The 25,124-nt window shown below is 36.6% G+C and overlaps 1 protein-coding gene across 5 annotated transcripts in view; it reads right to left on the minus strand.

The window, feature by feature from the left end:
* The window catches only part of LOC150100975 (uncharacterized), a 184,989-nt gene that overhangs the window by 116,303 nt on the left and 43,562 nt on the right, over positions 1 to 25,124 (minus strand). The gene's annotated exons all lie outside the window — the stretch shown is intronic.

A 25,124-nucleotide genomic window follows, 5' to 3' on the forward strand; every position in this document is an offset into this window, starting at 1 on the left:
ACCTATGGTACGCATACCACTGGTGGTACGTGAGCCACTGCCTTACTGGTACATCTAATATCTTGAATTAAATATAGTGGTACGCCACTGGAAATGGTTGAGAACCCCTGCTCTAGATGTTAACTAGTTATGCATTTGAAACTTGTCGGATTTTGATAAAGATTCCATTTAAAAAAATTCAAATAATTTTATTCAAATAAAGATAAATTAAAATACATTTTCATTTACCTTCTAAGCAATTCGCAACCATCTGGAGGTAAGTCGCGAACTTTAGAGTAGACCATTTCTAACAGGCTTGTTAACATCACTAGCATGGGCAAACTACTTAAAAACATTACTTCGATTATGATTTATTTTATTTATTATTTTTTTTATGCCACTGGTACTCGACTGCTCAGCTTTTGGGTTGTTTGTCGGGGACAAACGTGAGTACTGCCACCTTATTTCCATGGTAGAAAACTTATGTTGTTATGTCAACAAGCTGTTCGTACATCACTAGTATGATGCTCGTCATTACTTACAGAAGTTCCGTGTTCACATCCAACTTAACATCACAAATATGCAAACTGCGTATTCAAGTGGAAACGTTAGATGAGTGACTAGGAGAAATACAAATGGAAAATATAAGACGTCTTCTATGATTTTTTATGTTGAAAAGGAAAAAAAGTGGGCAATAATTTTGAAAATATACACAGTACATGCGAAGCTATAGTTTTTCCATTTAATTTCACATGTTTCCCACTAGATTGGTGTTGCTATCAATATTTATTTTACATTATATAAATACATGAAGTCAGAGACTTCATGTATTTATATAATTTCTTTCTTTTTTGAGGGGGTGAAAGAGGCTGACCTTTATCCATGATAAAGACCAGCCTCTATGATCTGTAATAGAAGTTGTCAGTATCACTTGTTCAAGAAAAGTTTGGACTAAAATAATCCCAACGGAGATAGAGAATCAATTAAGAATATTTCTCGGAATTCGAAGGATCTGCGTAGTAGAAAATTCTCACCATTTTTCATTTTAGAATCTACTAGAAAAACTACAGCCATGGGCGTTGCTTTCTGGGACAGCTAAGGAAGCTTTCTCATTCCCTCTCCTGAAGCTCATAGTTTACCGCTATGAATTTTAGGAGAGGAGGAAAGGGTGCTTATGTGTGATGTCGTGATAAGTTCGTAACGGCGAACTAATGAAGACAAATAAGTAGGTCACATTCATTGAAATGCTTTAGTTCATGAACTCACGTATCGTTCCCTGTTTTCGTGAAAAACATTTCATTAGGATTTCCATTTAGTGAATTCATGTCAGAGAATTTCTGATATTTACGATGTCTTCTTACTTTTCTTATTATTCGTGAGGAAAAGAAACGCTTCGGCTATAATTTCTTGGAATCATCGTCGATTATAAGGGTGACACGGTGTTTATGATTGAAACACAGCGAAAAATTAAACTTCATACTTACTTTAAAAAGCACAGTAATGTCTAGAGAGAGAGAGAGAAGTTAAGGGGAGGAAGTACACTGGAGTGGGAGAAAAACAGTAAAATCAAGTAAGGAAATGATCATAGAGAATCGCAAAAAAAAAAGAAAAAAAAGTGGCTTTTGTAATCACATTCTTGTATGATGATTCATTATCACAAGGAACTCTGAACAGTTTCGATTTTTTTGGATGATTATTTCTGATTGGATGGACTTATTTAAATTGAGTATTTGTAATTTACAAAAAAAAAAAAAAAAAAAAGGCGTCAAATCCTCTCAGCTCAGCTGTTGTTTCAACTGAACCAGTTACAGAGGCACGAAAGGGGCAAATTGCAAGAACCCTGTCTCTATGGATGGAATTTAATCCTAATCGATATTTAGGATATTCATAAAATGTTGTCTGTTCATTTCAATGGTATCGAAATGATATTAATAATTCCTCCTTGAGAATTAACGATGGGAATTAATGAAATTTGGTATGTAAGATTACGATGAAAATTTTTCGAGTCCAGGTTGCGTAACAACCTGGTTTTTCATTTAAACCATTTTAATGACAAAATTAGGCAAAACAAAATTAAGTCTATAGCAACACATAAGTCGCAAACCTTTCTGGGTTTAGTTATTCTGAAAATATCATGCTAGTATACAAGAATGTCATTGCGAAATGCACATTTTTTTGGTTGTGTATGATCATTTTCTTACTTGCTGACACGTATGTACCGTGGACATATTGCCACTAATTTTGCCTAAAAAAAAAAGAAGAAATTTTAGATTTTTTAAAATCTAAAATTTTACCAAAATTTAAATTACTTGCTTTATCATATAGCGGGTACCGATTGGGTCAAATCGATCTAATGGACTTAAGGCTGGTTTTGTTCCGAATTTAATTACAATTCAACAAAAACCGAGGAATAACATTCTTACGAATTGGGCCACTCATTTCGCGAAATCTAAAAAGAAACAAACATTCCATTCACTAATAATTTGGATGTTTTTTTTTAAATTTTATTTTTAAAGCAATCAAAATTTAGAATACCGTTTTAATACACATTCGATTTTAAGCATTCTTAATGCAACAACTGGAGCCTGGTGTTCTGTTTGTCTTTTTTTTAGGCGTACAAGAAAAATTTATTTGTATCTGTATATCTCAAGCATAAACTTTCTCCGCCCTTTTAATCTGCTGCGGTTTGATCAAACTTACACAACCTGTTGTCAGCCGGACGGGGTGTTCCACATTAACCTCTCACTGTGACTTGCATCGGTATTGTTTATTACCTTCTGAGGGGGAAAACGTATTATTATTTGTTTTGTATTCACAGTTTCATCCATCCGACTAGGATGGCATTACTTAGATGCTAAAAACAAAAACGTAAAAATTTAAACTTTTAAAAATTTCTAAAAAATCCGATCCTCAAAGTAGAACAAACTTATAGAAAACTGGTTTTTGTAGAGTTCCTTCCCTTCATCCGTGATGTTGAAAAAAAATCAAAAATTTCATATCGTTGTTTTCCTTTTTTTTTTTTTTTTTTGTAATGAAAGAGAAAGATATTGGGTCGGCTGTAAAATTTATTGAAATACCTCAGCAAAGGGTTTCCTCCTTTAAAACCTTGAACTGGATTTGGGGAATTGTGGTGTCATTCAGAAATCGTGTAGCTAGCAACCAAGTGTAACCACTGTACAAGCAAATTATCCAAGCGATGCGCTCTAGTTGTTTCTACGAATATAAAAGCCACTTAGACAATCCTTTTCTCTTGTAAAATATAGCCACAACCGGGAACTTCACTCTCACATTTACAATTATGATTTCACTTTTTATTGTTATTATTCGTACATTTAAAGTAATGCTATTTAGGTTAGTGAAGCTATAGAAAATTAAATGCAAGATTTGAATTTTTTTTAATCTAGTTTTTCAACATGCTATGGCATTGGCCACATCAGTCGATATTAATATAAAAACGTTTGAGATAGAAAAGTTAATTTTTTTAAATTGATTACGTCCCATGATATTTCACCAATGAATGCCTTGTAATCAACAGAAAAGGTAGAGAGGGAGTCGCACCCATATTTCGATATCTTCCCCCCATTTCTCAATTTATGTTTTCAATCATCTACCTAAATCCTATTATACTTTGAATGGTCAAAAAGTTACGGCTTTAGCAAAAAAAAAAAAAAAAAAAAAAAAGCTATAATGGAATTACGACGAACAAAAATGGTTTATGAAGTTTATGGAGGATCCTCTGGGTGGGATCTAGGTGCGGTGCGTCAGCTGCACCTCGAAATCCGGTCTTGTTCGCATTCCTCAAAAAATTGATTTAATCATGTAATATATCAAAAAACACTCGATAGGGAGAAAGTCACAGCAGCCAACCTCCTGAATCTAAAAAATTTCACGTATTACTGTAAAAATTGTAAAAAGTTAAATTTCCCCTAACTCTTTCAGTGGGGTTACACTAAAATGATTTAACCAAACAGTACATTGGGAAGGGGGGGGGGGATTTGGTTTGTCCAAATACTACAGATCTTTACTAAGCATCCAGTGAAATACATAAAAACTAGTGACAGCATTCTAAATTGCAATGGGCAAAACCCGGTCAACAATATCAATAAAAAAAGCTGGCTAGCAGCAAGCACCACATCCGTCGTTATTACAGACAGCGATCATGTGTTTTTTTCCCTTTATTTTTAAAAGAAAAAAATAAGCGAGATTAAATATGTTCCAGTTACTTTTTTTTTTTTTGCGACTTCCGAGAGAACGTAACTGTTTATTGTCATACTTTGCCAGTTATGCAGGTGTAACATCCCTCTAGTTCCCATCTGTTCGATGAAAATTACCTATAAAAAGTGAGAATTCTCACCTATCCCCCTCTTCTTTCCAACTGATTTTCTCGTGAAGGTTAATTGGTGTCCAAATTACATGGTTTGGTTTCACAACAGGAACCTACACGAGCCGCTAGGCTTAATTCAGATGGAAAAATTCAACACAGAGACACCTGGCGATAATGGTGGTAAGCAGTCAGGCGTTACTAGAAAATTGCACGTCTGCACCAATTTGTCCATACGATATTAGCACGATGAAGCTTTCGCAATGCTACGATGACAAGTCAAATCGTTAATTTCGCTATCTTCAAAACTCATATTTATGATACAGTAATTTGAAGGAAACAATATACACTGGAATAAACATCTGCTATATTTTATATTTACAAGTAATTTTGTAAATAAAATATTAAACTGGTCAAAAACAAGTCGGGTGAACGTAGAAGCCATCAGCAATCGAAAGAAGGAAAAAAAAAAAAAAAAAAAAGGATAACTTCTCAGTATTTTCCTCCTTCAAAGGAAGAGTAGGTCACAGCTTTTAATTCCTGCTATTTTTCTTGTATCTTGGACATTTTCATGGTCAAATGCTACCCGAAATGGTTTTCATTTTATTTATTTATTTTATTTTATTTTATTTTTTTTCTGGCGCTTGCACACAACCAAGGCTGCATTTTCAAATATCATACCTAAACAATTTGAATTCTTCGCTGATCAAAGCAGTTATCTGCTATTGTGCTAGTATTTAGCTTCGGGGTGGGGTGGGGGGTATCTTGTAAATCAGTCAAATGAGTTTCCTTTGGATTTTATTTGAGATATATTCGAACGTATTCGTGTTGGCCATTCAGTGTTTTCAAACAGTTTGTTAGAACAATACTGAATACAACTTACTATAAATCATTGACTACCAAAAGAAAGAAATGCCAGAATTCGAACTAGAGCAACCTCTGCAAAAAACATGCACCACATATTGATATTGCAGTTTAATAAATACAGTGGTGGGGATAAACTTTTAAGTCATTTTTGTTCAAGAAAGGAATTCCCTGATATCTTTCAGAAGAATAAAATATTTACATGTTTTTAGATAAGAATTAAACCAATGCAAAAAAAAAAAAAAAGCCTACAAAAGGGAACCGTCTCAGATGATACAAAGCTTCTTTGGCAATTTGGAGCTTATCCTACTATCAGAGCACTAAGCGGGATCTCGTAATGATACCTTGGTTGCTTCGTATAGGACTGTCTAGTTACGTTTCTCAGTGTCGAAGCGGCCAGAATATCACGAGGAAGGTTTGTAGGGTGGAGAATGACTCCCGCCTTAACGATCTATTGTGTAATAACTGATGACGGACTGGGCTGTAGACTTGCACGTGAAAGAACAGGTGGATTACATTTCTCAGACACTCGGCAGGGAAGCGGAACCATTATTCACCAGACGATGTTAATCCATCAACAGAATCAGTGTGATGTCCGAGAGCGAAGAAACTAAGTGGAGAAGATGCACAATTAGTCAGAAGTGTAGGACGTCACTTCTGTCCCAGTTGCTATCTGCGTATACACAATCCCAAAACTAATGACCACCACTACGAACAGGGGGCGGAGTGGAATAATTTACGGTAATCACGGGGATAAGGAGAAAGAAAGAGAGAGAGAGAGAGAGAGAGAGAGAGAGAGTGAAAAAAAAAAGAGAGAAACTATCATCGCGAGAGTTTCTAAGGACTCTACCTGTGTGCTCGGAGAACGCAGCCTAATTTCCTTCTGTAGGAGGACGCTTAATCACGTCCACAGAAATTTCCGAAGATTCCAACACGATTACACGGCGCGAAACCCGTTCCGTCCACGATTGCACAAAAGAAATTAACGTTAGGTTATGGCGCCAGCGTCCTGCTGAACAGCAAGTAGGGTGGAGTGAGGGAGGCGGGAGTGTCCGAGGGGATGTAAACAGAAGAAAAAAAGACTCGCAGCGAGGAAAGTTCTTTCCCACAGTACCCCACCCCTGTCCGCACCCCTAATTAAACACCCTCACTTTCGGCACGCAATGATCATTCCCAATGCGCGTGAGCGCGCACACATACAAACACGATTTAGCCCAATGAAAAGGATTTCGTGAAAAGGAGATAATACGATCGTTTTGATAGAATGGGACTTTAGTCCCTTAACAGTATTAAAGGGCCGAATACCGCGAAGCCTTTAATGATCCCCTAGGGTTAACACACAAGGGTGAACAATGGAATATCTGCTTCGTGACAGTCTCTGAAAATCAGATTAAAAACGAAGAACATGTAGAGCATGACAGGCGGTCATTCGAAAGTCACGTGATTGCATTGCTTCCGTGACGAGACAGAACAGGCGACACGTGTTGACCTATGTTAATGGTCGCTGGTATATGGTGACAAGTTGAGGTAAAAAAGAAGAGCTCGTGAGGCTGACAATCCACTTCGTGACAAACACAATGCACCGAGTGAGGTTAATGTACCTTGGATGGCTACCTCCAGAAGAAAGGGGTAATCGCACGCAACCCATGTACAGTCCGACATTAACTCCAAGTACGTGTCACGTGACCAGGGTTTAAAATATAAAGATGCTTCTTGTTTGGAGGCATCTTTACGATCCTTTCCATGTTCACGTTACATCTGCTTTAAGATTGTTTGCAAAGTCCGATTATGGGTTGATGTATGTCGAAGAGTTTTAAAAATTAAGCCAAATAATGCCGATTTTAGTTTTAATAGTCGTTTTTATCTGTGTCGGATGCAATTAAGATGAATTTGAAAATCCCTTTCCTGGTTAGAAAGGGATTTTTAAACATTATTTCCAAGTAATTATCACAAAATGACATTTTCGTTGTTATAAGTGCCTTCGCTCTCTGAAAACACGATGCTATGAGTGAAGTAACGGATCTATGCTTCAATTACAGGAAGAAGAAAGCGGAAAACGATTTCAGAACCATTATTAAACAGTTTAACATTTAATTAATATAATTTACTCAAATTTTCAGTTTATTACAATTTAAAATATTTTAACTGATATTAAAATTAACAGAAAAATTAAAATTAAATGTTTTTCCTACAGGAAAGCTGTACTTAAATGAAATTTCACAAATTGCGATTTTTTTTTTTCAGAAAGGACAAATCGTTACTGGACCAAGTCACTATAATAATAAACTTGTGGCAGATTAGCCGGTCTCGTGCGTTAGCTGTTTTACCTTCTAAAGCCGCGTTTTTCATCCACAACCGTCCAGAAGAACACCCACAATTAAGTAACATAATAAACGAACCACTCAATAATTGCAGTCAAAACGTTACTAAACTCCAATGATATTTGTTACTAGATCAACTACAAAGAAGTATATTTTAAACCTCAACTTCTGTTATACAAAACTAATGATTATTAAATTTCATTTCACTTTTTTTTTCTTTTTTTTTTTGCTCGAGTCATGGAATCTTTCCCTTCCGGCTAACATATTCTCTGCGAACTAATCGCAAGTTATCACGTCCTAAATTTGACTTTACTAGTGGAGCTGATCTCTTTCAAACACAATGGATGCTTAAGTACCCTGTATGCACCTGTCTAGTTGACAATGAAAGTCGTTTATTTATGTTGAGTGGTTTAAAGTATACGCTGCGTTCGTTCTCTCTGAGATGGAATGATTCTGCGGCCTTTAATCCCTGCTGTTCCCTTTCCCCGGTACGTCTACATGCGCACCAAAATATTCGTCATGCTGTATCTGATTACTTGCCTTCCTGGAGAGCTAAAATGTCTCCTATTTTATCATTTCGAAGAATTCATTGTGAAGTCAACTAGACTCGAATATAGAAAGAATTCGCATAGATTCCTTACCATTAGGCTACAACACCTATTGATTACGCAACAGACTGATGATTTTGTCTCGTAAACATCCCCTACTGTTGTCATGGAAACTTACATCTGTCTGACATCATCGAATATATTTTATTATTTAATGCCACAGCATTTTATTAGACTTCCTTGTAGAATTCATTTTTAGTATGGTACCACATCCTCGCCTTGACCGTTCTTGACCATACGAGAATAAATAAACTGTATCAAACCATCTGTTTCTCATCATTTCTTCTTTATCTTCAATCGTCGGATTTCTATCAGATCTTTCCAATTCCTATTCGGTCTGTCACGAGAGTTCTATTTATACTCCATCCCAATTCCACACCCTTAATTTCTCATTTGTTTTGAATGTTTGCGAGTAATTTTTCAAATGATATGATTACTATGAGCTGCCCTAGTTCAGTTGGTTTCCACGGAGATGTTTGACTGGAAAAAATCCGGGTTCGAATCCCGTCTCTGACTCGAAGAACCTTTATCAAGGCGTGTCAATCAAAGGTGAGTTTAGTCAGTCTCATGCAGAAGTGAGTTTTCGTCTCACAAAGCAAGCAAACTGACCCCGTGTACATATCTAAAGACATAGAATACTATCGAACAAAGAAGAAACAGGAAACAACCTTGTTCTATAAAATTCCCTAGTAAAGCAGCATTAAATTTAGGGATCCTCTAGAACTTCAGCATCACTTTAGGATTATAGCCAAAACCGTTAGACTCTGAGCTAGTATATCTGTCTGTGTGTGTGTGTGTTCTCCAGCCGGTTTTCCTATTTTGCATAATAAAAAACAAATATTGCGATCTTTCTACGAAATCCGCTAAATCACATTCAGCTGAAAATCCTTTTCAGCTGAATGTGATTTAGGATGCAAGGAGCTATTAATATGCTCCTTGCATCCTACACAAGATGTGAATTCATTTTTATTTTCAGCCGAAGGGTAAATGTTGCAATACCTTTGAGACCACGCTAAAGGACTTCAATTATGAGTCGTATGAAAATATAAATATTTTTAAAATATAGTTTCTGTTCGTTTTTTTTTTTTTTAATGTTTGTAAACTTTAGGGTAAATGTTATCTGCATTTCCCTTATTTAATCACACATTAACCTTATTTCAATGCATGCGTTAAAGGATATAAAATTTGTAGGGTTTACATTTTTAGGGGGCCCATTCAATTTTTTTTTCTTTGGGAATGCAGACTTAAGGTTTCGAAGTCTGCATTCCTACACACCACAACATTCCCAGAGGATAAAAAAAAACCTCGAGGAATGCTATGGTGTGCATGTGTGGAGGTAAAACGAGAATAATTATTCCAGTCTCTCATAGGCTGTTTTGTAGCATTTATTGAAGTTCCTGCCACTTAACCAGAACGCTCTTCTGAGTAACTTCAGATATCCTATGTAAACTGCAGTGCTCGAAAACTAACATCGGCAGTGCTACCCATTAATTAGAATGGTGAAGAGTAAATCGTTAGTTCTGATGGAGTCACTTTACACCCAAATAATTATGATGACTAAGGTATGAGCGTGCTTCGACAAGACACCATTCGCTTTCTCATTTGCTCTTGGTAATTATAGTTATTTGCATGTCGTACGCTTTTCTCTGATTATCTTACTCATTTACAGTCTCACGAACTGGCCAATTGTCGCTTTTATTTGTTTTGTTCTGTAGTTCCATCGATTTCCCACTCTCTCTCTCTCACACACACACAGCACGGTTATGTGCATTAATCTCTTATCGAAATAAGGCGAAGGAAACGCAATTAAACACGCAGAGCACAAGATGGACGACATGCCAATCTGTCAAAATCAGCACTGTTCGTGATAAACTGTATGCTACACGGCGCTCTCAGCTAAGATCTGATATACGATCATGGACTTAGAAAGCTAAGAAGAGACAAAAAAGGAATTTATCACAACACACAAGAAGAGTTTGCACTTTCAGACGCCATACTGTGTTACATAATGTAAGTCTCTAAAGATGCGCAATCGATGTCTTTATGACAGTTTTAGAAACTTGCTAATTTTGACGGAAATTTTAAATAAAAGACCTTGATGAATGAATCTAAAATCCTAACATTTTTATTAACTTGTATAAAATAAGAAATATTATCTGTAATCTTTCACTCATTTGACTGGAATGAAGAAAACTATTTGTTTCGAGAAAAAGAATGCAAGAAATTGCAAATCAAAATCTAAGGGAAGAATTGATCTTCTAGCGCAGCGCTTCCCAAACTGTGGGCCGCGGCCCCCTTGGAGTTCGTAGGTTTTGTTGAGGGGGGCCGTGAAATAATGAAAACAAATTTAAAATGTTTTAAGACTAAGTAGATTTTTTTATTTTAAAAGAAACGTATTTAACTTTTATTATTTATTATTTCTTTTTTGTTATTTTTGATATTTTAATGGAAAAATGCACCCATTGGTGTTGGTTCACAAACTTTGCTTCCTGCGTATTTCGGCGCTTAATGAATATTAGTAAATATTGCTTATTCATATGTTTAATTTCAAAGCAGTGGTTAATTGTATTTACTTCGAATGCTCTCCAGGGAAGCTCCAAATCTTCCTGTCCCTTTCATCACGCGTTCGTAATCAGGGACTGTTGATATTGACTTTATATACATATCAAAACTCGTTTTATATTATCATTGTCATCCAAGCTAGTTTTTTGTTACCAATAAAAGTTTCGCACTGTTACCAATAAAAGTTTTGTTACCAATAAAAGCTTCACACATGAAAAAAAAGCTTAAACAAGTTCATGTGGGGAGATAGTAACTCTCTTGCAGTGGTAAACAGCACGCCTTCCCTAACATTCACTATACTGCAGAGGCAATAAAAACAAATACTTTTATTATTCCAGTGAATAAGGTATGAGCAGTCTGTGTAATATATTTCTCAACAAATAGTGCAATTAGTGCACTATTTGTTGAGACAAATAGTGCAACTGGGATAAAAACACACTAATTAATGAATCACATGTCCCCTCATACAGAAACTATGCTATATAGACTGAAACAAAACCATATGTTGCATGGGCAAACACAATATCTAACTAAAAACTATTGTTATTAATTAGATGTGTGTGAGTTCGATTTTCCAAGGCAGCAATAAAATTCAACTGAACGTGTTAAAATTGACAACGTGTTAAAATTCATAAAAGTGTTAAAACTAAGTAATATATATATATATAATGAATGTTATGGCAGTTTCATATATGGAATTCGGTTGAAGAGCGTTAGCCTTTCAACTCAATTGTCAGCTACGCTTTTATCTTTCGGTTGCGCGATCTTTTGTTAATACCACACCAATCATATGCACTTCTTAATATCATTGCTGTCTGTTTCGCGTTAGGCTTAATTACCGTAAAGGGAGAAAAGTCACAAAAGAGAAAAATGTTCCTGTCCGGGATTCCCTTATTCAGGTAACATTCACTAATTTCATGTTGTTAGTCTGTGGTGTGCCAGGATTGGTAAGTGGTGCTATTATTTGATCCATTCTACTTAAAAAAATTTAACCCCCGAGATGGGTAAGTGGCTGATATATATAAAAAAAAAAATCCGCGAACAATCAGGAGATGCAGAAACAGACTCAAAAAAAAAAATGACAGTATTTCATATTTTACAGAACAGCCCGCATCGTCTTCAGAACTAAACGGTAAGAGGCAAAAAATATAATATATGCATTTGATTTTTGCAATATTCGCTGTGTATGTTTTGTATTGAATATAACTACAATAAATATTATAATAATATATGTCTCTATTACGATTTTTTTTCGAGGGGGGGGCCGTGAAATATTTTAATTTGTGCAAAGGGGGCCCTGACATCCAGAAGTTTGGGAAGCACTGTTCTAGCGGATAGTTTTTAATCCTAAAACTAAATTATAAAATTCAATTGCTTTAAGGTGATCTTCTTGGCCAATGTTGCAGAGAACAGAATCACGTTGGATGATTATAGCTTAAGATCTGAATTTAACTAGACCTTAATTCGGTTACAGATATTACGCGAATAAGATGCCCTTCTCGTCATAATTGATTAAGGAAATGACCATGCTTAAGAGCACAATCCATCATGGAATGCTTTTAACACGATGCACATGCTTGTTATAGATTCGTTTGGCTGTCGGTACGAGCATATAACAAAAGGCTGACGAGAATATTTAGGATCGCTGCTAAAATTTGTCCAAACATCTCAATTTCAGTTTCTGTCAGTCTAACCATTTAGTGGCAAAATCTGACAAAATGATTGTCGCAGACAGCAAATTATAGGTTGCAAATTTATAGTTGTGGTTCCCAATCGCCCAGGCACTTCAGTTGTTGTCAAAACTGAAGTGAGTGTTTTAACTTGGGATTCGCTCATAAATTATTTAACACTCTGGGGGGGGGGGTTACAAAATTTGTAAGGTAGCGTTTTACAATTATGGACCAATCTTTAATATATGTGAACATTAATCAACAATTACTAACATTAGCCTGACTTGTAAACTTCCTTAGTGCGTGTTTAGGAAAGTGAAACGTTAAAATTTCAAATGATCCCAGTAAGTTTACTTACTATGCTGCTTTATACCTATACTACGTTTTTGGGTTTAAATATTTTTTCTGACTCTATCTCATTGTAAGTGTCCCCTATATCATTTCTTCATATGTGGAATACAACGTCGAAATGATATTCCTACAAATTACAAGATGACCAGTCCACAAGTTCAAATATATTAGGGAACGACGTACTGATAAAATGGTGATCTGATAGGACTATTTTTATTACGGAAATTTGGCTAAAATCGGAAACATTAAGAACTGATAAAGATGTTATTTAAAGTTTAAACTTGATTGTCATTTGGTCAAACCTACTTTTTTTTTTCCCGTCAGTAACGCTGAATTCGCGTGATTGCTGCACTTTGGATGAACTTTGTCAGATGTTATAGAGAAAAACTAAAGTTTTAAAATGTTTCATGCGTCATTGGAAGTTTGATGCGTTTTTTACAACTTTGGAAGGAAATAACTTTTTTTTTTTTTATTAGACCTAATTTAACTGCGTATGGTAAAGTTTCATTGGCGCTCTCTCGTCGAGAAAGATCGAACCTGCACTCGAAATGACACTTTTCAGTAACTTTCAAGTAAGAAACAATGAAAAGTGCCATAAAATAAAATATCAAACGAACTTTTAAAGCCTCTGCAGTTGTATTTGACAATACGGCCTCCTTCCTTCAAGTTATATATATATATATATATATATATATATATATATATAGTTAACATAAGGTGTTTTAACCTTATTAAATAAAAATCTCAGGAGGAGATCATATCTTTAACATTTATTATACCCAAAGTAAAATACTTTCTACATTTATATCTCCTCCTGAGATTTTTATTTAATAAGGTTAAAACACCTTATGGTAACTTGTTCTGGTAAAATACTTATATTACTAAAATCTTGGTATTTCTAGCCTGGCTCCCACTGATGAGACTTCAATAAAGGTCGAAACCGGTCTGGGTAGTGGCCCCTTGCCTTTAATACAAAGCATCATAAATCTCCAGGAGATGTGCTTCGCATTAAGGGTAAATATTAAGATTAGTGATCAGAGCTTATTCTACTTTTACCATGAGTTGCCTTGGTCTTGCACTACGTGCAGAGTCAGTTAGACTTGCAACACTTGCAGGCGCAAACTTGACTTGTTTGCTTACTTGGGAAACGGAGTAAAACCAGGTTTAAAATAGCTTGGTATCTTTAACATTTATTATACCCAAGGTAAAATACTTTCCACACACACACACACACACACACACACACGTGTGTGTGTGTGTGTGTGTGTTACGGTTAAAGTGATAAATCCGGTTATTATTAATAATTTACGAGAATTAATCACTTTAACCTGTTAAAGTGAATAATTCCTAGTAGAGTCTGGTAAATGTAATAAAAACATGTTTATAGGTTTTCTTTCTCAATAAAAATTATAAACAGCTTAGGTTAGTTTATAATGAAATAAGTAAGGAAAGTACTTTCTTTGCACTCAAAGAAATCAGAAATCATTATAAACTAACCTAACGCAACCTGGATATAATGTGAAACCAGAGTGTAGTCGTAGTTTGTCGTGGGCAGCTTAATGGGGATAAGAGATAAGCGTTGTTGTGGGCTGAGCTTAATGATGATTGCGGGCAGATAAATGGGGATAACAAATACAAGTTGTTGTGGGTAGATGAATGGGGATAATAGATAAACGTCATTGCTGTACCTCTTTCCTCCTCAATGGAGAAAAATACTGATAAGTTCCTCTCTGATTTATCTATTATCCTCATTCATCTACCCACAACAACTTTTATTTGTTATCCCTATTTATCTGCCCGCAATCATTAAGCTCGGCACACAACAACGTTTATCTTTTATCCCAATTAATCTGCCCACGACAAACTACGACTACACTCTGGTTCGACATGTGACATCCAGGTTAGTTTAGTTAGGTTAGGTTAGTTTATAATGATTTCTGATTTTATTGAGTGCAAAAGAAGTACTTTCCTTCCTAGCCTAACCTGTTATAACTTCTATTGAGAATGAAAACCTATATACAAAGCCTATAAACATGTTTTTATTACATTTACCAGACTCCTCTAGGAAATATTCACTTTAACCGGTTAAAGTGATTAATTCTAATTATTCACTTTAACCGATAATTATTAATAATAACTGGATTTATCACTTTAAACATAACATATAATTTTCTGACATTTTAATGATAGATATGTGCGGATCTTGTGCTGGGAAGAACATTTTTACTTTAAACTTCAGCCTTTTACAAATTTCTCTATTTTTACCGACGTCTCTTTAAGAACTCACTTTGGTGTTTTCCTTGTTGTATCGAACTTCTTACAGAGCACAGTTTGAAAAATGGCAAATGCTTTTGAAGGATGGGTACAAGATTTGGAAACAAGTTCTGTCGACCATGCAAAACAGAATCAGCCTCCATGAATATACGTAACGGGCATAAAGCATTCGCCCAATTGAAGTATTAAAGAATCAGAACTGACATATAATAAATCTTGCGTCCACACATACGAAGGTTGAGAGATGCAATAGTTTTAGTACCAGGGTGGTTTAAATGCTAGCTAATTCGGAATCCTTGCTCTAGATTAAACATGTAACTTCTTCAAGTCACTTCGGGTTTTCAAATAAACAGGGCGGTGATTTCATACCATGCGATAAAATTTATTTCCCACCTTAAAGACATGTTTCTTTAAGTGAAGTTTCTTTTATATAGGCTTTTTAATTAATTAAGGTGAGTTAGCTTTATATAAATAAAAGGAAGAAGCTGGATTAGATATTTCCAATCAAATAATCACTCACCAGCCTATGGACAGCCGCCGTGTACTATAGGCTGGAAATGACACTCGACTACACGTAGTAAACCAGAACTAAACCAGAAACTGCTTAATAGTTGAGATTACATTCAGAAGCTGGTGGTAGACCAGTAATATGCATTTCTCTGATTTTTCTAGAAGTCCTTCGGTAACTTAAACACCTCCTCGGTTCCCGGATATTGAACAACCTGGCCACTTTATCCCCCCCTCCCCTTCTTTCCCCTTTAACAAACTCTTCTCGGAAATTCTGACTGATTCACTACTGCCTGCTTAGCACTCCAGTGAATTATCCAGAAGATTGCTGGGGGGGGGGGTGGAGACTGTTATGAGCTTTTCTGTGGCTACCTAGGTATTTAGTTCCTGTAAATGGGAAGAGCTCTTTGTTGTCCTTGACACAGTAGAGTCGCTATCTTATGTGAGGGCGGAGGCGATTAGTTCCGTAAGAACAATGAAACGCAGTAGTTGGTAATCACCTTGCGTGCATTTAACACCGTCTGGAAGAAGGCCTGACTAATACAAAGTTGGCCCCTAATTCTCGAGTAATAACAGCAGCTGAGATTGTTCCAGGGATCGTTGGATATTGTGCAATAACGCTAAGTTGGAGGTTCACAAATTATACCTTAATTGCAACGTGTCTACGTTAGTCTTAAAATTGACTTGGCTAGTCGACAGCTGAAAGTCTATTTAAAATTGCAGCTCACGCGACCATGTCCGTGCGAAAGTTGTACAGTCCCTTGTTTAACATCAAAAATTAGGTCAAGATATGCGGGGAATTTTTCCCACCTTTTCACCCTCCAGCGATAAATGTCGACTTCAAAAAGCAATTTTCATTACACTAATAGAGTTCATGACCTCTGTCTGACGTAACTGTAATGTTGACGGTTTAAGCAAATCTTACAGTGACACAAACGGGGGTAGGGAAGGAAGAAAAAAAAAAGATAAAACGGCTTGTTTCGTAGTCGACAGAAATTCTCGATACATGAAGAGGGTGGAGATGTTTGGTGAGCTTATGTGAAACCTGACGAGGAGCTCAACCCAACACCGCTAAGGGGTGGGTCACAATTAAGATGTAAAGGTGCCAGACACATGAGGAATTTTTCCTAATACTTCACAAGGACGAAGAGGTGGTGCACGTTATATTATGCTGAGGGAAAGGGAACACTGCTTTAACCACACACGTGTCTTACTGCAGCCATTTATCAAGTAGGAAGTGTTGTGGGGCCACAATAAAGCATTCATTACAGGATTTCACTGCCTCCAAATATTAGACTCGTCCCAGATAATAACTCTTCCATCCACGGAACTCTACTCCTCCATGGTATAAGAGGCACCCATATCATAAAGAGCTTTCCGGCTATTTTTAAATTAGCAGGGAAAGGAAGTAGTTACACTAGTTAAAACATCTCTTTTCCCATAGGTGGCATTCTGCGCGATGGAAGTCTGAAAACAATGTACTATGACGTCATCTAATAAACTTGGAAGATGTTCAGTAGGTAAATATTCGCGTTTCAGCGCGTCATTAAAGTATAAAGAGGGGCAATTTTAAGAACAGCCTGCGATGTAGAGATACGTTTTGTTTAGCGCAAGCGGAGATGTTACCTTCCCAACCGTGTTAACCTGCAGAATGTCAACTTTAACTTTCTTCCTGGATAATTACGTATGCAAGGAGGGGGGGGGGTATCTATTGTTTTTTTAGAGCGCGCGTTTTATATTCTGACAGTGAAAAATAACTAGAATAACTGTTTATTTAAATTAAATGTGTGTTTTTTTTAATGTTATCATTTCGCGTAATACAAATATCCCACAATCAAAATTGCTGACTTATAGCAGGTCAGTTTCTGAAAGAAAACTTCCATAGTTCAGTTGGTGATGATGATGGGGGGGGCCTTTTGGTTGGAAAGATCTGGGTTCGAATCCTATATAAGACCCGACGAATTGTAATGTCCTGGAGGATTTTTCTCCAGGAAACTTGGATTTTTCATTCCGCAAAGCAGACAAACAATTAAGATGACATAATACACTGGTTTCATAGTCGCTTCAGCAGTAACTCCAAACAACCCAACTAAAAAGAGTTCTCATGCACGCTTAAAGCGCGAGAACTTCGAAGGAGAATTGCTTTAAAATGGGTCATTAGTTCAGAGGGTGTAACTTTTACAGCATTAATAAAACTGCAATACAGTGTCCTAATTACTAATAAATTTCTAATGAATATTATTTAACTATAATTGAGAGAGATGCTGTAACAAAGAGATGAGACACTTACGAACAGAAAGATCTTTTTAGAAATTGTAATTGTCCGAATGCACAATTGTGTAGCAAAATATGTTGTGCCATGCGATTTTATCTATTTGGACGAAGGGAGTGTACTTGCTAGCCTACATTTGAACTTTAACGCGAGCCCGCAAAGGTGATCAAACGAAACGAGTTCCTGCTGAAGAGGGTGGAGATCACTTATTTTAAAAGAGACACAGGTTATCTATCCCCCCCCCATAAATTAGACAAACTAATGTTTATCATAAGAGAATTCTTTGGATGTTGAGAGAGTAATGGTAATTAGCATTTATGGAATTCAAAAAAAAAAAAAAAAGAAAAGTGCTATTAGGTCAATGAATCCCATAGATGAGCTTTTAATTAAAGGCGAACAGACGTACCCTTATGAGACTGTCTTAAGTGATGCAATATTAAAGCAACTCGTACCATAGCTGTAAAACTATGCATTACAATAACACCAAGTAGACAAACATCGGTATGCCTTGAGTATTATATGTAGAAAAAAAAATTGCGCAATAAATATTCCTTATGAAAAGAAAAATTTACAGTCATAAAACACTTTAAAACTTTTTTTTTCTCCTTCTCAATGTTAACCAGTTACACATATGAACAGGGGAGAAAATGTGGCCCGATATATATAAATTGTCCATCACTGTTTTACAAGGTAAGAGATATAAAGAGCAGGCGCACAGTCTGTTACAGAATAATTAGTCTATCTGAAAGTACAACAGTTACCAACAGCACGTATTCGTTCAGAATCCTTTAAAATAAACTATGATAATAGAGGATATCCGCGAAAAACATTGGGAACAGTTTTAAATTTAAAGGCGAGTTAGTCTTTCTTTTTGTAACACCACAAAGGTGTTCGTGTATTGTGGATTTATTTCTGATTTTCCTTGGATGAAAGAAACATCGTGCAGCATACAACAGTGGAGAAGTCCCCCCCCCCCCCCAAAAAAAAAGATGAAGCCACTAAGGAAGCGATGTGGTTCATTTAAATGAACAATGGCGGGAGTATTCTATAACAAACTGGTTATCAAATACTCTCAGTATTCTGTAACTGGTTTGTTCATTAAAAAAAGAAAAATTAAAACGGGGGTTTATATCCGGTATTTGTTTATAGTGAACAAAAAAGTGTTGAGATTTTGATCTCTCATACAAAATGAGGTCAGAAAGCTAATTTGGTCAAAACTGTCACGAGTGAAGGATTAGAGAAGAGAATTACAAGGCCTTTACATCACAAACGCAGCAGTCAACGAAAGACCAGTTTCTTCGCTCAGTGATTTCATCCTACAGGTTCTTCTGAATCGTCAGTTTCATATAAATGGATGCACGAGGAATCTAAATAGCTTCATAATGTAATTTTTAGAGAATTGTGTTGACCCATAAGGCGAACCTAACTTTCAGCTTGTTTACTAAACCCTTTGCACACACACACATGGCGAGTAGAGTAGCCTACAGACACGCAAAGACATACTGGCGAAAGTGCTTATGTCATTTATTGCTGGCCCTTCGTGACACAGGTGTTCCAAGAAGCCGTGAAACAAGCCAACCAGTTACATATCGTGTCAAAGAGTGACCTACATTAAGCGGGAGGAAGCGACTTCCAGTCACGAACCTATGCCAAACATATGGATCTTGTGATTTCTAACTAGTCATTGATAGCAAATAATCTCCCATCTCGTGCAACGCGACCCGACACTACCGCTATGGAATGGGGGAAAATGGTTCCGGTCCCACACCCTTCCACTGTAATAATAGGCCAAGAGTTCCTGTCTATGGAGGTTCGCATATATTTGTAGGGTGACGGAAGTTGGTAATCTTTACGCAAATCACGCCAAGATTTTTTTTATTCTTTACACCTAATTAAAAGTTTGACTTACTAAAAAAGGTTGTTTTCGTAGAAAATGCAAACGATATAGCAGCATGTAGATGTACATATACGGAAGCCTTTCCTGGTATTCTGATAGTGTAGATTAGCCTTTACCGGTTTAGCTCCTGTCATGCATGAAAATACAAAATATTGATCGGAGATAGCTCTTGATAAGATGCTTCCAGAATCCGTATCTATTCTGGAAGCCACTAGACGCTTCTCTAATACTGCAGTATGAATTAGTATAGCCATAATTTAACACGCTGCTAGTTACCCATTTAGAAAACATCACCCCAACACCGCCATCTGCCACAAAGCATGGATGGCACTTGAAACGTTTTTGATATTCGTCTCAAGCGGTTGTTCTATAGATGGTTGTGTGTAACAACAATTGGGTAAGCTATTAAGGTTTTCAAGATTGTCATACGAATTATCTTCAACACACCAAGGAAAGAGAACCACGCCAGAAGTTCTGGAAAACACGACTTCAAATTGAATGAGTTTAAATATTGTACGTGCATATCAATTATTTTATGAGTGTTTTTTATTCCATGTAGTACATAAATAATATTGACCGTTCATTGCTACATTATGCATGAGGCACAAATAGCATGTGGCGGTGACATCTTGAAGAGACAGGCGTCATTGGTATTCAAATCAGTATCCTTAAAAGTCAGTTTTAAACAAGATCGTAAAGGTGCCCATTATTAAATAATTATTAAAGAAATAATTATGAATGAACATAATATTTGTAATCTCAGAGAACGTGTTCAGCTGTTCTTTCGTTGATACTCGGTTTAAATTATATCTTAGAAGGATATGGAATTGAGCGATATTCCTGATATGATGGAACTGGAAACCTGTTTCTTGTCCTTGAGAAAGTTTGATGCTAAGAAAGGCAAGTAACGAACGTCTGTTATCAGATACCAATTACAAATGGGATTGAGAGCGATTCAAACATAATTTTTGGTTATGGAAAATAACCGGAATTGTTTACAGATATATATGAGCTCCGGGATTAATTAATGGACTACTATCCTGATGTTAGACAACAGGATAGTATCGACTTGGTAGAAAGTAACTTAAGAACTTTGCATTTCAACTCCTGCTATTCTGCGTGATGCTCATTTTCTTTCGAATACGCCCAGAACGAGGAAGGAGATTTTGAGCGAAATGATAACTACAGGTCCACTGCTCTTCCCCCTCACTTACCCCTTTCCTCCCTCATGAGTCTGCACTACTTAATTATAAAGTTGATTGCATAGGGTTTTCTCAACGACTACTGCTAATGGAGAGTTCTTGGAAAGAGCGAAATTAAAGAACCGGTTAAAAAGATAATCCAAGTGGGGGGATGCAGGTGAGATGGTGCGTTAAATTAGCAGACATCCAAACCCCTCCTCTGTCTGCTGTGCATTTCTCCCCCGTTGATGGACGGTTAACCAACAGACAACAAAAGACGGTAAGTTGCAGGTCTGCCTACCGATTGCTTGTCCTACCCTCCGCCTACTGTCCCCACCCTGGGCAGGGTATGGAGCTCGAATATCGTGCGATGCGAGTCGGTAGATAATGTGCCATTACATCGCTACAATAGTTGTAATTCCGACTCCCTCCGGCACCAAGTGCTAAACGCATCAGTCGTGACCACCTCCCGATTCCTCTCACGGCTCGGTAACGGACACACCTGGTTCGAGACCTTGGACGAACAGGAACTTCTTCGTGTCCTTCCCTTTTAAGTAAAGTTCCTGCCATCATGAACAATAAAAAAAAAAAAAAAGCCAAACGTCGAATCCTTAATTTCCGTTCTCTTTGATCGATTTTCTAGACAAGAATATCCACCATTAAGAAGAGATGAATAATCACATCTTATTTAAACTGCCTTCGAAACAAAAGGTCTTGTTTTCTTTTATTTGTGTTGTTGATGCCTTTTCTTGTTGTCAGACGTTCTTCCAAAAGGTTTTCGAGGAACTGTGTTGCGGTGCAATAGTTTTGTGGGTGTGGTAAGAAGCTATCATCTGAACAGTTAAAGAGGCTGTTCAGATGATAGCTTCGAAACTCACGCTGTTATTGACTAGATTTAATGCATCCAAACTTCCGACAATTTCAGCTTCAGCAACGTCATTTAAAAGGGATCGAGTGTTATTCTGAATCCCTTTATGAGTTTTTTCTGAACATTATTCAGTACTGGTGGAAGTTATTTAGTAAGATTACTTGACTGAGCCTACATAAATGCTAGATCATTTGAGTGAATTGACATGAAGATACTTTCCAGAAAATGCGACGTGAGAACCTTTATAACGACTTGCAACTGAAGATGAGTTATCTAATCTCATATGGAAGTGGCGCGGTTTCCTTTTACCATTCGGAAACTGGTTTTCATATCACCACCCAGAAGAATATAGCAATGTACAGATATAACACACTGGTCCGATTGCCGCTCTAAATTTAAATAACAAAAATAATCCTGCAAATGTAGACAATTGTGAAGGGATATTTAGTCTAATCTATAGGCGTACCTGGTGGCCCTAAGGGAAACATGCTTCTTTGGAGACCTCACCAATATCTTCTATAAAAATATTTCTCTTAATGTTCTTTTTATTAATTTATTTTGTAATTTTTTTATAAGCGTTTCCTTCATTCCAATTTATAAAAAAATATTATTGGTTTGGATGAAGAACCCTTTGTGTTAAAATAACTGTACTGTGCAATGATATGCAAATAGCCATCAACAACAAATAACTTATTTGGTTGTGATGCTGCAAAATATTAGTTCATCCGAATTGCTTCGAGGTTAGTTTGATTTGATATTACAGTGGCCGAAGCGACTTACGCTATGATGCCAATGCGCGTGTTAACTTAATGTAATTAACTTAACAATGATGCATATTAACTGCGTGTTCTTCAGCCGATCTGGTTGTTTTGGAGCATGAAAAAAAAAAACCCTGCCGCTTCTCACTTTTAGATGAAACAACTGACTTTCTGCACGAGATTATCAACATTCTGTAGTTTAGGCGCGGGGATGAGGCGACATTTACCCTATACACTGGAAGGATTCGAATCTAGATCTTTCTGACGTAAAGGGCAATTTCACTACTCTCTCGCCACTGCACTAAGTGTTTCCAGCATGAAATGATTCAGTAGTATCTGCTCAGGCAATAATAACGAGAACGGTTAACCAGATGCTATCCATTGGGTTAATTGTAATTAACTTAGTATGTAAAATAACATTCGATATTTTTCCGAGTACTCCTATCAAGTACTGATACTTCTTGAGATCTGTATCAGCTGTCTTTCTTGGAACAAATATTACCGAGTTCATTTCTCATGCAGTTATCTCCCTGTTCATTAGTTTTTCCGTCTTTCTGAACTCCTTTAACTTTCTGATGAGAAAATGAACAAATTCCACTTCCCCTCTCCTTTTGCATCTTCAAAAAGAAATTGCTAATTAATTTGAATTACTGGAAAAATTTATAGCCATTTTGTACTCTTCCGAGAGGGGTATACGTTGGTCGGGTAATAGCGAGCACATAATGCAATCTATGCCGACCTAAAAAAGCTGACCCAAGAAACCACGAGGCCGTCTAGAACTGCAATCACTAATTCGACGTGAGACTAAACACCGCAATTATGGTTGTTCCAGACGTAACACGATTGTAGTAAACTGCACTGCCAGGCTACACAGAACGAGCTTCTCACACTGCAGGTGATCTCATTATCTATTAGTTTAGTCAGGTTCCGGTACACGGTATCAGTACACAACAAGATTCCAGGGAACGTATAGATTACTGATACAATCGATTGAGAGAAATCCACGGAGTCTCTCTTTTAAAAAAGATCAGACAAAGAGACGAATGTCAGTTCTAAAACGGGGGGGGGGGGAGGTGAAGAAGCATACTGACTTCATTACTCTGAGTTAAGGAAGGGATAAAGTCCATTCGGTTTTGCTTGATAGTCGAGTTACAGCATTGTATTGTTCTTGCACCACTGAAAATAATGAGAAGCTAATTTCAACAAAGTATAAGCTAAGGTGACAACTATTTCACACAGAAGAAGCACAAAAATAGAACTGACTGACAATGTCTACGTATACAATAATCGTCCATTTTGCATTCTCGTGGAGAATACAGCTGGTAACAGTAATGTTACTCGTGAGACATTTGGATAGAATACAGGAAGGAACAAACCGATTATTAATTTAGGTCAACTAAAATTTAGTAGTTGTGCAAATGTTTTTGAAGTGCATTAATTTTGCTTTGATTCCAGAGATGCGTTTAAGGCATCACCCAACAGATTTTCCTTTAAAACTATTTCTTTTCTAAAACTATTTATATTCAGGCTGCAAAATATATGACGGAAATTTCTCTTTTAGTGACTCGTCGTAGTGTTTCCTATTTAAAATTCACTTAACCTTGTATTTAAATAATTTCCGAAAGCGTTTTTAGAGATTCATTTAAATGTCTGAGCTTTATGCTCCAAAATTTTAAAATACACTGCTTTGCCGATGGCAGTTATAGCGGAGGTTTTCTGCAGATGACCATACTGGAAAATACAGAATAAGCTGTATGAATCCCTACCTAAATCCTTTCTTTTTTTTAAATAAAAAAAATACTATAAGTCTCGTTAAAAAAAACAGTACTTAGCACTTCAAATAGATTTTTTTAACACTGTGACCAACTGTTGTCCTCCCCCCCCCCCCCACACATAGCTGTACTATTGGTTTTGAAACCACTCGCGTGCCAATGTACAGTATATAAGTTCTTATCCTATACTATCATCAGAGTCACCTGAATATCGTATATTACGTTTCACTGTTGTGAGGATAGAGGAGGAACCACGTGACCCAAAATCAGCCAACTGAGAACTGACTAGAAAAGCTCTGGAGATTTTCCATCACGGTAGCAGCAGGGAATGAACACGTGACTTTCTATTGTCAAGAGAGCAGGTGCGAATGAGCAACTAACTTAGCCAGTCGTAGCCTCTTCGCCAAACAACCAGCTGCTCCTAGGATGCAAATACAGTGTGGAGGATCGCGATCTCCTTAATGTTGTAGTCATGACGTAATAATTATAACAAACTAGAAAGAGGGTGATGTATTATCTGAGGAATGCAATATACAATGGAATGCTGTAAGACAAGCCTTCACTTGGAAAAGAAGTTCTTGAACCTTCTCATTGTAATATTATGGAAGTCCGAGTATTTAACAAAAAAAAAAAAAAAAAAAGGCATTATATCCTCACTTTAGAATGTAGTAGCATTTAAACATTTCTTAATAAGCGAACATTAATAAAATGACTTGCAAAACATGGTCAGCAAGTGCACATATTTACATATCCGTTTTTCCACAAAATGAATGATCCTACTTCGCTATCACCTCTCCCACACATCCACGGGGGGGGGGGGGTATCTGAGAGAAAACATTTCTATTATGTCTCCAAGGCTCGTATTCTTTACTGGAATCAAGTGAGAAATCACGTGATTTTTTTTTTTTTCCCAGTGTAA

This window comes from Typopeltis vanoorti, chromosome 12, assembly GCF_054136105.1.
Source record: "Typopeltis vanoorti isolate ZY-2024b chromosome 12, IOZ_Tvanoo_1.0, whole genome shotgun sequence".
In the NCBI taxonomy this organism is placed as follows: domain Eukaryota; kingdom Metazoa; phylum Arthropoda; class Arachnida; order Uropygi; family Thelyphonidae; genus Typopeltis; species Typopeltis vanoorti.